The sequence below is a fragment of the Peromyscus maniculatus genome, chromosome 22 (genome assembly GCF_049852395.1).
Source record: "Peromyscus maniculatus bairdii isolate BWxNUB_F1_BW_parent chromosome 22, HU_Pman_BW_mat_3.1, whole genome shotgun sequence".
Taxonomy (NCBI): domain Eukaryota; kingdom Metazoa; phylum Chordata; class Mammalia; order Rodentia; family Cricetidae; genus Peromyscus; species Peromyscus maniculatus.
The window spans coordinates 27,242,351-27,256,255 of record NC_134873.1 but is presented as its reverse complement, the minus strand read 5'-3'; the positions used below and the strand labels follow the sequence as shown (position 1 = coordinate 27,256,255).

At 47.2% G+C, this 13,905-nt stretch overlaps 1 long non-coding RNA gene across 1 annotated transcript; it reads left to right on the top strand.

The window, feature by feature from the left end:
• Nucleotides 1-7,149: 7,149 nt before the first annotated feature.
• On the top strand, nucleotides 7,150-11,619 carry LOC143270207 (uncharacterized). The gene is made up of 2 exons (XR_013047233.1): nucleotides 7,150-7,438; nucleotides 11,021-11,619. It is a non-coding gene; the product is annotated as an uncharacterized LOC143270207 (long non-coding RNA).
• The last annotated feature ends 2,286 nt before the right edge of the window (nucleotides 11,620-13,905 follow it).

Here is a 13,905-nt window from a genome sequence, read left to right as displayed (position 1 = left end):
GCCGACAATCTATTTGAGTTCTAGAAGAGATCTTCTCAAGGCACAGCCCCCTCCCCCCCCAAGGATTGCCAACCCCTGTGATATTCTCAGCAAGTCCAAGTTTATACTTCTTAGCATAGTTTGACGACACCTACCCATCTTCTCTCAGATTCTAAGAGCACCAGCTACTGGCATGTCCTGGGATGTCCCAGAAATCCTGGATTCAGTCCAGGACAGATTTATTCTGGGAGCACAGGGGTTGACAGTCTTAACATGCCTCCTTCAGAAGACAATGTGGAAGTCCACATGGACAACTGTTGTTTTCAGGAACCAAGCTTGGGTCAGGCTAGGGGGTGGTAGTGCTCTCAAGATCTTTAGATACTTTTGCTGATGTAAGCAAAAGGAAAATAGCTACCCCCTCCAAGTAGCTGAGCTGCTTTTAGAATGCCGTGAAACAAGGGCTCCATATTTGCAAGCTAGAGTGGGAGAGGGAGGGAGGGAGGAAGAGAAAGAGGAGAGGAGGGAAATACACACACACACACACACACACACACACACACACACACACACACACACACACGGATTCTCGTCCTTTGGGAATAGGAGAACATGGTAAAGGCTCAAGCGTCCTTCAGATGTGCTTGTTAACTTAATACTTTCCCTTTCCTTCCACGTTTCCTACTCTCTGTAAAAGAGAAGAATAAATGAAGTTAATTTCATTCTGTCAATCACGTATCTGACATGCACTTATTTCATCAGTTGCCATGGGGTATATGGAAATCTAGAGATTGAAAAAAAAAAAAAAAAAGACTTAATCCCAATTCCCAAGAAGTGCCCCAAAGAATGGAGTAATCATTTTTGTGTGGTAGGTATTTCAGTTGTTCATAGGGAGTAAGAAGTCACTGTCAAGTTGAGTGTTTTACAACAATATAAGCTAGCCTCTTGTGATCTCCTGGGTTACTTTGGGGTTCAGTGAGTGGTTGTTTTGTTGGCTTCTTTGAATCTCTTGTGGGGTTGCAGTTATGTCATACTTAGCTCTAGAATCTGTAAAGGAGTGGGATGGGGCAGACCTTCATCGTCTCTTACGTGGTTTAGTGGCTCATCCACAGGGGCGGACCTTCATCTTCTCTTACGTGGTTTAGTGGCTCATCCACAGGGGCGGACCTTCATCTTCTCTTATGTGGTTTAGTGGCTCATCCACAGGGGTGGACCTTCATCTTCTCTTACGTGGTTTAGTGCCTCATCCACAGGGGTGGACCTTCATGTTCAGGGTTTTGTTTTATTTTATTATTAACTATTCTCTTTGTTTTAAAGATATTTTTATTATCATATGTTAATTATACACAATTATGGGTTTTGTTATGACATTTTCATACATGTGCATAATTTCAATCGGATTCACCCCATTTCCCTCCCACTTTCATGGGGCATTTTACTCAGCAAAGTCGCTGGACTTCTAAATGGTGGCTGACTTCCAAGAGTGTAGTGGTAGAATCCTCAGTCAAGTATGGCTAGAGCATGCCTACAATCCTAGCACTCAAGGACAGAGGCAGGATGATCGTGAGTTTGGACAAGTTCAGGTCAAGCCTAGGCTACATAGGTCTGTTTGTGTGTGTTTGTGTGTGTGTGTGTGTGTGTGTGTGCCTTTCTGTTTCTCTCTCTGTTAGTCTCTCTCTCACACACATACACACACTAAGTAGACTCTTACAAGATCACTTTGGTACATCTTTCATGGTAAAACAATTTGGAGACAAACCACATTGATGTTGGAAGTTCAATAAGCCCAAGGGGGTTAGTTAGTCTAGAGAGACGCTGTGTTAGGGACCATTTTTGGATTCTAGCACATCTCCCACGGGCTGTGATTACACATGTGTGCCACCACATACAGTTTATGCAGTGATGGGTATTGAATCCAGGGCTTCATGTGTGCTAGAGACGCATTCTGACAGCCGAGCCACATCCCCAGCCTTGGCATGTAATTATTTTCTGTGTTATGTAATGATGGTCGTTTTGCATCACAGTTTCTCTCAGAGATGGAAGGAAAGGGTTGCATCCGGAGAGCAAAGGAACACTAGAGCATGTCTGATGTCTCTGGGATCTAGATCCTCACTTTTCTCTAACGTTTCAGAATTCTACTCTCTCACAGTCAAGGTCATATCTAAACCCGGCAAGGCTGTCTATCCAATTTATAATATAAATGTGGCAACTTGTAAGATTAAATGGTGTTTCCGTTTATTCTTTACCCATTCTGAGGATACAAGGAAGTGTAACTAATTTTTTATTTTAGGACTTTCTGGTTTCCAGATTGAGCTTCCGCTGAGTATTTACTAATTATGTAGCCCAGGCTGGCCCGGGTCCTCCTGCCTCTGCGTCAGAAGTGCTGGGATTACAGGCATATACCACGATGACTGTATTTAAGTATTTAGACTTGGAATGCGCCATTCTCCTCTCAGTCAGCAGCAAGCAGGACCAGAAGCCCAGAAAGAAGCAGCGCCTCCCTGTCCATCCAAGTGGCTGGAGTGATTGTAGTCAGCCGCTGGCTTGATCTCCATGTATATATTGCGTTGTTTGTTTGTTTGTTTTTCCAGACAGGGCTTCTTTGTGTAACAGCTCTGGCTGTCCTGGAACTCAGCTGGCCTCGAACTCACAGAGAAGCCCCCTGCCTCTGCCTCTGCCTCCCAGAGCTGGGATTTAAAGGTGTGTACCACCACTGCCCAGCACAGTATATTGCCTTTAATGACCACTCTGACACAGACAATCACCTGTTGCCACTTAATTATCCTTTAAAAGTCACTAGTCATTATCTACCAGTATGCTGTTTTTTTACCCGCTGTGTGGATAACCAGTCTCAGGCTCACAGTTGTGAGCTGGTTGTTTAGAGCCCTGGCCTATGGGTGGCATGAACATATCCCAGGTGTGGCAGCTCTTGCTGACTGCCGTTCTGTTGTTTTGGGAAGCCATGCGCCTGCCCCCACGAACACCTCAGGTCCTGAGAGGCCCTGGTTGTCCCTCCTGCCCTGTGCATCCATCAGTCCCTCAGGAGCCTTTCCGGCCGCGCACTACCTCCAGGCACCCTTCCAGCCGGAGCCACCAGTGCCACTGAGACACCTTGTCCTCTGTTGTCAACACCCTTGGGCCTGTGCTGCCAAAGGAGCGAGCATCCCAGGGACATCCCCCCCCCCCCCCCCCCCCCCCCCCCCGCCGGTCTCCCACTCTGTTGCTGCTGCCCAGAGACAATGTGGGCAACACAAGCTGCGTGTGCGCATTCTCCCTCCTCTGCCTTTCACTTGCCTGGCAATGCCTCAAAATCTAAAGCCAGCTGACAGGGGAGCTGGGTGGTGTGTAGTCTCCAGGCGTCTAGCCTCTTGGGATTCAGAGCCGAGCAATTCCGAGGCAGAGTACAGAACTGAAAAAGAAAAGAAAAGAAAAGAAAAGAAAAGAAAAGAAAAGAAAAGAAAAGAAAAGAAAGAAAAGAAAAGAGGAGTCTCCGTGGCGAACATTGAGCCACATTATCTCCCTTCTCGATTTCACGTAATGTGGTTTCTCAGTCCCTCTCCTTGTGGGATGGGGCCCGCTTCCACACCGCTTGGATCTGAGATTCCCCTCGGACTTCCTTGGGTGGACAGAATAATGTTTAGCAGAAGGGGAAGTGGCCCCAGTCGTGAGCCAAGCCTCAAAGGCCCCGTGTGTTTCTATTTAAGTCTCTTTGAAACACGCCTCCACCCGGGAAAACACACGCGCCGGTGTGTCGTGGGGGGCGAGCCAACACGGAGGTCTCGGAGACAGGTAGCATCAGCGCAAGTTTTATTCTAAACCTGTGGCGCCTACTCCAGGGGTCCTCAACTTGTGGGTTGTGACCTTTGCGGGCCGTCAAATGACACTTCCCTAGGGGTTGCCTAAGATCATCTGTGCGTCACGTATTTATATTACCATTCATAACAATAGCAAAATTATAGCTATGAAGTAGCATTGAAAATAATTTGTGGGGGTCACCACAACATGAGGGACTGTATTAAAGGGTCGCAGTGTTAGGAATGGTTGACAACTAACTTCGTTGATGTGGCAGCTAAATACAGAGAAGAAAGCCCATTCCAGCCTTATAGCCTACTCACAGACTTGTGGTTTTATGCCAGTACCTTTTGGGGTAGCTTGTTACGCAGCAATCACTAACCGATACATCTGATCCCAAGGGTGATGTTTGGCAAGGAGAAAACATTCACAGAAAGGAAGTAAATGAGAAAATAATATGTACAGCTTCCTCAATAAGTTAAATGATGTGTCGTATCCAATGGGTTCCCAAGAAAGGAGAAGTTTCAGTGGCCTAGGTTTTCATTGAGTCTTCTAGCAAAGTGCTGAATTTGAACTAGGCTTGGGAAAAATAAGAAAAAAATTAGCCAGGCAAATTGGAGCATGCCTTTCACCTTGGGAGGTAGAGGCAGGAGGATCTCTCTGAGTTCAAGACCACCCTGGTCTACAGAGTGAGTTCCAGACTGCCAGGGCCACCTGGTAAGACCCTTGTCTCATTAAAAAAAAAATAATTCAGGTGAGCAGATTAGAAAATGGGCATTCCAACTGAGAAGTTAATACAGAGGAAGTCTGATGGGATGAGTGGAAATCGAAAGAATGGTTATTAACTTCTCTTTCACCTGCCTAAGCAAAGTCTTGTTGGATTATAGGTGGGTGCTGTTTGCGAGAGGAAAAATACAGATGCATACCCACAGTGCTTAAACATAAACTCCACATACAGTTATCTAGCAAGCACAGTGGATTGCATTCATTGAAGAAACCGAGAAATCTTTTGTGTTTTATCTGTAAACTCACTTGTAGCATCCATCACTTGGTTCTAGTACATTCATTTCTAGTATCTCTTTTCAAAAATAGTTATTTTATTATTTAGTTAGGTGTCTCTCTGTGGTAGACTCTCTAGAGCTGGAACTCCAAGCGGCTGTGACCCAGTTAGTGTAAGTGTTGGGAACACAACTCTGGTCCTCCAGTAAAGCAACAAGTACTCTTAACCATTGAACTGTTTCTCCAGACCTTCATGTATCTTCTAAATGACGTTTCTATTGAGTTAGTGCATGTGTGCACACACATGAGCCCACAGCACATGAGTGGAGGTCAGAGGACAACCTGTAGGGATCGGTTCTTCCCACCAAGTGGATGCCAGGGATCCAATCCAGGTCATCAGCCTTTGGTGGCCAGTGCCTTCTTTACCCACCCAGCCATCTCACTGGCTCCCAGCACGGACATTTTAATAAATACAAATTGATAATGAGTTGTCACTTTGATTCACATCTCTTTGAGTATGAGATTGATTGAACATTTTCAATGCGCTTCTGGGCTTTTGTTTTCCGTGTTGGTGGACTGATTGCTGATTGATATTGACATCAAGGTTCTTTGTGGACGGCCCAGCTACCGCTGTTCTCCCATGGGACTTAGGCTGTGCAGCGGGGAAGCTGTCATCTCCTATAAGAGCCTATCAAAGGGGCCGCCTGTCCTGGCCGATGTCACAGCTGTCGAGAGGGTGGCGCTGCCAGGGTTCTGCCACACAGTCCTTCTACACATGGAGACATGGACTACGAGATGTGTGGTTTTCGGCAGGGTCCTGAACTTGGTGGCGTGGTGTCCTGGCACTGGTTTTATACAAATGGTAAAAAAAAAATGTTTTGGTGGCTTTCCATTTCCAAGCGATGCAAGGACCTGCTGTGACCAGGAAAAAAGTGCGTTCTATCAGGCTGTGTGGCTTGGGGGTTTTCAAGAATCTTGTTAAGCCTTTTATTGTCCATATCCGTGGTTTGAAATGTTGGCAAGCTTTGAGTCTCACTACCTACCTGGAGGGTCATGTGATGCCTCAGTATGCCACCTGTTAAACCACTTGTTGTCAAAAGACCCCAGACATGTATATTCCTGGCTGCACATCTGGACTGGGGCGGATAGAGAGCCCTTGGTAATATGAGAGATAGAGAACTTTTGGAGGCCGGCTTGCTTCTGTTCTATATTCCTCGATATCTAATACACCTGTTCTCTTCCCCCTTTCCTTAAAAAATGTACTTATTTAATTAATGTGTGTGCATACTTCTCCTGTGTGCATGACTGTTCACCGCCTGCATGCCTGGACACCCACAGAGACCACAAAAGGGCATTGGATCCCCTAGAACTGGAGTCACAGACCATTTGAGCTATCATGTGGGTGCTGGGAATTGAACCTGCATCCTCTAGATACGCACACAGCCAGTGCTCTTAACACGGAGCCATCATCTCTCCAGACCTCTTTCTTTATAGTTTTTAGTTAATTTGTGTTTGTTATTGTTGTTTAATTTGTTTACTTTGAGATAGGGTCTTAGAACCCAGACATTTGAGAAAATCCATCATGATGCCCCTGTAGACAAATGCTGTAATGGAAGGTGTCCTTGGGCTGAGGGTGCGGCTCAGTTCAGCTCCTGCCTAGCAGGAATGAAGCCCTGGGCTTAATCCCAGTTCAGTATAAACCAGGTACGGTAGTGCACATCTGCAGTCCCAGCATGTAGGAAGTAGAGGCAGGAGGATCAGAAGTCCAGTGTCATCCTTGACTACATAGAATTTGAGACTGGCTTGGGATACAGGAGACCCTGTCTCAAAGACAACAACTGGGTATGGAATTTACTGAATCAAAGGAGTGCCCTCATTTGGATCCTGAACGTAAAAGAAAAAGAAAAAGAAAAACAAAACAAAACAAAAAGCAAAAAAATAAAAACCCAAAACTGTGACACTTCATGTGAGCAAGTCATTTGCCAGCTTTTCAAAACCTGCTGGTGACAGGAGGTGGGCCCGGCCCCATTGCTACTGTGGCCTCTGTCCCGTGCTCTCTTGTGTGTGGTTGGCATTCCCTTGCCTGAGGCTGCTGAAAAGAGACCACCACCGTCCCTGGCAGGAGGGTCAAGGAAGCCTTGGCTAAGTGATTCCTGCCTGACCCTTGGAGCCAAGAGGTTCACAGTTTTGATACAGTATTAGAACTTGAATTGCGTCCTCCAGAAAGATATATCTGAGGCTTAACTCCCAGGACCTCAGAATGTGCCTTTCTTTGGAGATAAGGTCACCGCCGATGTCACAAGCTAAGTTGAGGTCACAGTGGAGTAGGTTGAGTCCCTATTTAGGGATGACTGGTGTCTTTATTACAAGAGGGAAATTCGGACTCAGAAACACAAAGAAAAGGCCATTTGACTACTGGGACAGAGACTAGAGGGAAATGCCGTGACAAGCTGGAAGGAGCTGGGAAGGATCTTCCCCTCAGGGCTCTGGAGGGGACATCCAGACATCTGACACCTTGACACCAGCTGCTTTAGAACTATGATGGACTAAATCTCTGATGTTTGCTGTGCTTTGTTCCAGCAGCCTTGGAAGATGATACCCTGGGCTTGGTATAGCCTACCCACCTAAGGAGGTGGTACCTCGCTCGTGATGGGTACATGTATCTGTGCATGTGAGTAGACACACACACACACACACAACACACATACACACACACACACACACACACAGAAACACACACAGAGAGAGAGACAGACACACACACACACACACACACACACACACACACAGAGAGAGAGAGAGAGAGAGAGAGAGAGAGAGAGAGAGAGAGAGAGAGAGAGAGATAAACACTTCTCCAGCAGCACTGGCCTCGTTTCTGAGAAATGATCGATAAAACCTCAGGCCTGTGTCTCTCCCCTGGAGACACATTTCATTTCTCTGCCATGGCACAGCACTACAGCTTGTTTTTTTCAGTAACAGCTTTGTTTGTTCCTCCTCCTCCTCCTCCTCCTCCTCCTCCTCCTCCTCCTCCTCCTCCTCCTCCTCCTCCTCCTCCTTCTCTCTCTCTCTCTCTCTCTCTCTCTCTCTCTCTCTCTCTCTCTCTCTCTCTCTCTCTCTCTCTCTCTGGAGGAATCTGGGATTGTCCTCGCTGTGGGGGACAGGGCATGTGCAGATATGTTTTTCCTGGATTAGTGCAGGCCACGGATGGGGTCTTCCTGGACTCTGCACAGGTGCCGAGGCCATTTTCTCTCCCTTCTTCGGTAGGACTCTTCTCCTTGTGCTTCTAAATGGGGTGTTGTAAAACACCAGAGTTGGGGACCGGCTCAGACACAAGAGGCAGCCCTTCTAACAGGTAGGGGACTAGATTTGTCAAGTCTGGATTGTTGCATCCTCGTCCTTTTTTAAGCATGTGATTCTGAGAAAGTTATGCCTCCCTTTGCCTCAGTTTTCCCCATGGGTATGACAGCCACAAAGGACACCTTGTGTCCTTTAAGGATGGATCCCTTCAGTGGGCCTGAGTGGGGACATTGGTACTTGGGAGCTGACAGGGAGGGCTGAGAGGAAAGCAGAGCCTTGCTCTCATCCAGGAACAACACCAGGAGCTTCCCGGCATTTGTTTTAGGGTAATAATAACAATAGTAAAATGGAAATGATGATTTCTTGTTATAATGCCTTCTGCTCAAAGGACATCTTCAGGGTCAGTGGTCCTAGTTTTCCGACTTGGCAATCATCCAGCATCCCAGGGGGAGGTTCCACGTCTCTGAGTCTCATTCTTCCTCATCTGGATAGTAATAGGTAGCAATCCAGACTCCTGAGGACTACTGTGAATTCAGATGAGAATGGGACATATCAGCTTGCTTGGGACCCTAAGGCTAGGACCTGAGAAGGATTCAGCCCTTGAATGGCTGCTCTTTCCTCTCTTCCCTCTCTCTTTCCCCATCAGCAGGGCCTCTAATGGCTTTGGCATCTCTGCGGTCCATTTCCTGGAGAGTGTAAATTATTTATTAGATGGCCACATCTGCCTGCAGGCTGGGGCGCCGTCAGTGCCTGCTGTGGGAGGAGGGGGGGCTGGCAGACCTGGCCCCTGCCTGGCTCCCAGCTCCCTAGAGGTCTCTTTCAGCCCTCAGGCTTCTAGGATGAGCACTTCATGCCACCTGCCTGTCACACTCTGGGCCCTTCCCGGGATGACGTTCCCATCCAGCCTGAGCTGCTAGTGCTCAGCCAGTGTGTTTCTCCTTTGGGGGGAAACCTGGCCTCTTACTAGCCATGAATAATCTACGAGCTCTTAGGGAAGGTTCTGGGGAGACACATGCCCCCCATTAGTGACCCTGCCATCCCTCTGAGGTGTACCCTTTCCACACAGCACATCTACCAACACAGAGCTTCTGGGATGGCACGGTGAGTCCTGGTTTCCCAGATGATGACGGAGCAGTGAGAGGAAGTTTCTCAGAACAATTAGCTTCTACCCAGGAGGATGTGTACAGAGCCACTCTGCCTGCCCCCCTGTGGTCCGTGCAGGGGACTGTGTGGATGTGTCTGACTCTTGGATGGTCCCAAAGGATCCCCTGGCTCTTTCTAGGGCTCCCTCATACCGGCCTGAGCCCAGTCTCTGAATTCAGACTTCTCTGTGTATCCACATCCTATTTGGTGTCTGTTGGCTCATCTGCCTGCAGCAGATTCTCCTGCCCAAGGTGTTCCCAAGTATAGCTGGCCTCCTTCAGGCCTCAGCATTTGCCTTGAGGGGCCTCCAAGGAGAGTTGAGGTTCGGCTACTCTGTAGCCTCCTTTTCCTGACATACGCGTGCTTACAGCTTCGTTGTTGGTTGTCTCTCTGAGGACAGCAGTCACTGACTGTGTTGTTCAGCGCCGCCTCTCCGGTGCTCAGATTGACGGGTGTCATTAACCTTAAGAGAGTCCTGTAGCTTTCTATCCACCACTCGGGGGAGAGAGAGTCAGATTCGCTTCTTACACTCTTACAGTAAAACCAGGTTATCCCCTTTGGGGAGGATTTCCATTTTTTTTCTGCAATGACTTCTAGGCAGGTCTTTCTTTCTCTCCCTTCCTTCCTTCCTTCCTTCCTTCCTTCCTTCCTTCCTTCCTTCCTTCCTTCCTTCCTTCCTTCCTTCCTTCCTCCCTCCCTCCCTCCCTCCCTCCCTCCCTCCCTCCCTCTCTCTCTCTCTCTCTCTCTCTCTCTCTCTCTCTCTTTTCTGACTCCTAAGGTTGGGGTTGTAGATGGGACTTGATATGTACTATTTGCACTCAAATACAGTAGTGCGTTGCTTAACAAAGAAGTCCCCCACTATATATTTATTTTTATATGATTCTGTAGTTGCAAAAACTATCATAGACTGTATTGCACAAACTTAAATGGGTACCGTGTCACAGTGATATATATAAAATCACTGTCCTACAGGCAGCGTGTCATTGAGTGAGACATCATTATGTGGATCATGACCACTGGAATTAGTAGAAAGGTCCCTATCCAGTCACCTCCCTCAACTGAGTGGTTCTAGAATTTTGATTATTTTTCTGAAGCAGAAGAACGTAGGTACCTAGACACAGCCTTTCTGTTCGGGGCAGCATTAAAAACCCTACATAAAGGACCAACAAAACTTTTCAGGTCTATCTATGGGTCACTAAAGATTTATGGAACAGGAAGTAAGGATTTAGGCCCTCCCTAGTCAGGAGTAGATAGACAGGATTTGTCAAGCTTGTCATTTGACCCTTTAATTCTTAGATTATTTTCTCATATGGGCCTGCCCATGAACTGTGTTTAATTTCCATTGATAGACAAGTGAGGCCCAGCATGGACATACGGTTTGTACCAGTTCACACAGTTTATTAGACAGCGTGGGCAGTGGTGACATTTTGGCAACTAATGTGATGCGCATTTGGAAATGCTCTTAGCCACAAGCTATCATGGTGAGCAGAAGCAGGCATCACTGTGGACATTGGAAAGGTGATGAGAAGAGATGCTAGGACAGATAAAGGGACACAACTCAGGGATGACATGTCCAAGAAGGTGGTCGATTCACAGAATGCCTGAGAAGAGAGAGAGAGAGAGAGGAGAGAGAGAGAGAGAGAGAGAGAGAGAGAGAGAGAGGTGTGTGTGTGTGTGTGTGTGTGTGTGTGTGTGTGTGGTGTGTTGGGGACAAAGAATGTGGGAGCAGGAGTGCTGGTGGAATGGAGCCTTGAGGAATGTTCCAAGTTGTCTATTCATTCTGACAACTCTCCCCTCCCTGGACCCCCACCAGGAAAGGCCACTGCTCTGGGAGCCAACATCTATTGAAGTCCTATCTCCTGTTAGAAGACACTTTCTCCTCTTCAAGGCATTTTATATCTCTCATCTCCTTTAATTCACCAGACTGTAGTTACTACTATCAACATGCCACTAACAAAGCTGCATAATTGTATGCAGTTGGACTGGCCAGGAGCACACCCAGCAGCTAGGCTATCTGCAGACCCTGCATCTGATCCTTCCAGTCAAGGCCAACAACCATGGCCCATCCAAGCCAGCGATCCTGGCATCCCTGCGTTTCTAGCAATAAGCTCCCTGGTCCCCAGGGCTCCTTCACTCTGTAAACTGTGGTGGATGAAGAAATGTGGGTTCCTAGCAGCCAGAGGCCAACAAAGGAAACATCAGTTCCTTTTTGGTCACAAGGAGCCTGAGGGACCTTGATTCGCTGCCTGGTCTCTAGACAGTAGCTCTCTGGAAATGTCTCTTTAGCCTCCTGCATCACACAAGAGCAAAGCATCAGCCAGGCACAGTGAGGAGAACACACGCAAGTCACTTGTCTCTAATGCATCTGGTAAACATCTGTTTAGACCCAAAGGAAGAACACAGTCTCTCTTTTTTTTTTTAAAAAAAAAAACTTTCTCTTTCTTTCCCCCTTTCTTCCCTTTTTTTCTTTCCTTCTTCCTTCCTTCCTTCCTTCCTTCCTTCCTTCCTTCCTTCCTTCCTTCCTTCCTTCCTTCCTTCCTTCCTTCCTTTTTTGATCTCACAGGAGTAATTTCTGAATATGATTGACTAATACACACGTCCCCCTTTAGTTTCTTCATCCTTTTCATGAATAACTGAGGAGACTCACACAAGGCAGATAATAAACGTCACAGAGACTTAGAAAACAGACAGGATGCTGACGGATAACAGCAGCATGCATCTCAACTGCGGCCTCTGGGTGAAGACGCTCCCTATCCAGATTTCGATTTGTGACGGTAAAGAAGGGAGCTGGCAGACACTGGCCGTATTCTGGCTGTGGTATGGAATTTTCTTTGGCCCTTATAGCCAGCGGGAGCAGGAGGAACTGCCTTCTTCATATCAGTGACAAACCGAGCCCGGGGTCCTCAGGAAAAGTGAGCAAACGGGGGTATTTGTAACTTTGCAGCCAGCTTCCCTTGGCTCCACACTCTCCGGTTACAGCTTTGTTTTATTGGCACCCACAATGACAGTTTTGCCTCTGAAATATCTTCCTGCCTCGGGTCAGAAATCCAGCAGCTCTTTGTGGTCGTTTTATGTGTTTGGGTTTCATCTCATTCTAGCCTCCCCAGCATCTGCCTCTGAGAAGGTCTCTCTCAAGCCCCCTTGTGACCCTACCTGGCAGGCCCCTGATGAGCCTGTTGCCGGCTCCTAATTGGCCAGGAACATAATTCTTAGTAGTGGCATCACAGCCTTACAATCCCCTGTTTGCTTTTCTCCTCTTGAAAATCACCTATAACATTTGCAAGATTAATGAACTTTATAAATAAGATTTCACATATGCTAACCCCAGCAGCTTATCCCATTTGTTTTCTAGCTAAGTCCTGAAGTCTTTTAGTATGTTTCTGCCTTATGGCCTTTCTTCGTGAGCCTTTTTGTACCTGCAATGAGTTTTCTCTCATGTTGACATTTTTAAAATTGTTTTTCCTTTAATATCCCTTTAAAAGGACACCTAATCCAGGAAGCACCCCAGGATCTCTATGCCATGGGGTACTCAGCCTTTGATTAGCATAGTGTCACAGAACACCAGGCTTTGAAGGGAAGGATGAGGGACCCCCGTTTACTGCTGTTGAGCTCCCACTGGCCCCCACAAGACTCTCAAGGGCAGTGCTTTATGAAACACCAAACAAAAATTTTTGATGACATCCGTCAATAACCGGTGATCAAAACTGGTGGCGGTTGGACTGAATGTTCATCTCTAAGCCAAGGCTGTGAAAAACAGTGGAAGAAAGCGAGCAAATCCTGAGGGCTGAAGTGCAGCCGGGATATTTGTTTTAACCCAGGTGAGTCCTTGAAAAATGATGGGAAATGTTAGTTTGGGGCAAAGAAAGAATGAGTCCAAGACAGAAAGCTGATGGCTCAGTGGTTAGGGGCACTGGCTGCTCTTCCAAAAGACCTGCAGCACCCACATACCAGGGCACAACTGTCCGTCATCCCAGTTCCAGGGGCTCTGACACCCTCATACAGACACATGTGCAGGTAAAACACCGAGGCACCTAAAATAAAAATAAATAGATTAAAAAAAAATACAGAAAGACCTTGATGGGGTTTGTAATTTGATTGTTTTTCTGTTGCTGTTGGGCTTGCTGGGGCGCTAGTGATTGTGTGAGATGAGCCCTGCCCAGAGGTGTGGATAGCAGCCTGACTTTCAGAATTGTGTGGTCTGAGTGAGCATGGCCCCCCATCGGCACATATATTTGAATGTTTGGTCCCCTCTTGGTGGGACTGTTTGGAAAGAGTTAGGTGTTGACCTTGTTGGCCAAGGTGTGTCACTGGGGGTGGGCTTTGAGGTTCCAAAACACTATGGTATCCCCAGCTAGCTTTCTCTCTGCCTCTTGCCAATGGATCTGATGTAAGCTCTCAGCTACTGCTCCAGCATCATGCCTGCCTGATGCCATGCTCCCTACCATGATGGTCGTGAGCTCACCCCCAAGATGGTAAGCAAGCCCCCAATTGAAGGCTTTACAAGTCGCCTTGGTCATGGTCTCTTTACAGCAATAATAATTAAAAAAAATAATGAAGACAAGAAGAATGCCCCTTCTCACTGTTCATTTTCTCCGCTGGCATTTTTCAACAGCTGTGGGAACACTGTAATGCTTTTGAAACAGATGGGTCACAAACTTTAGTGTCTGCTGCAACCCAGCCTCCTCCAACATGCCATTT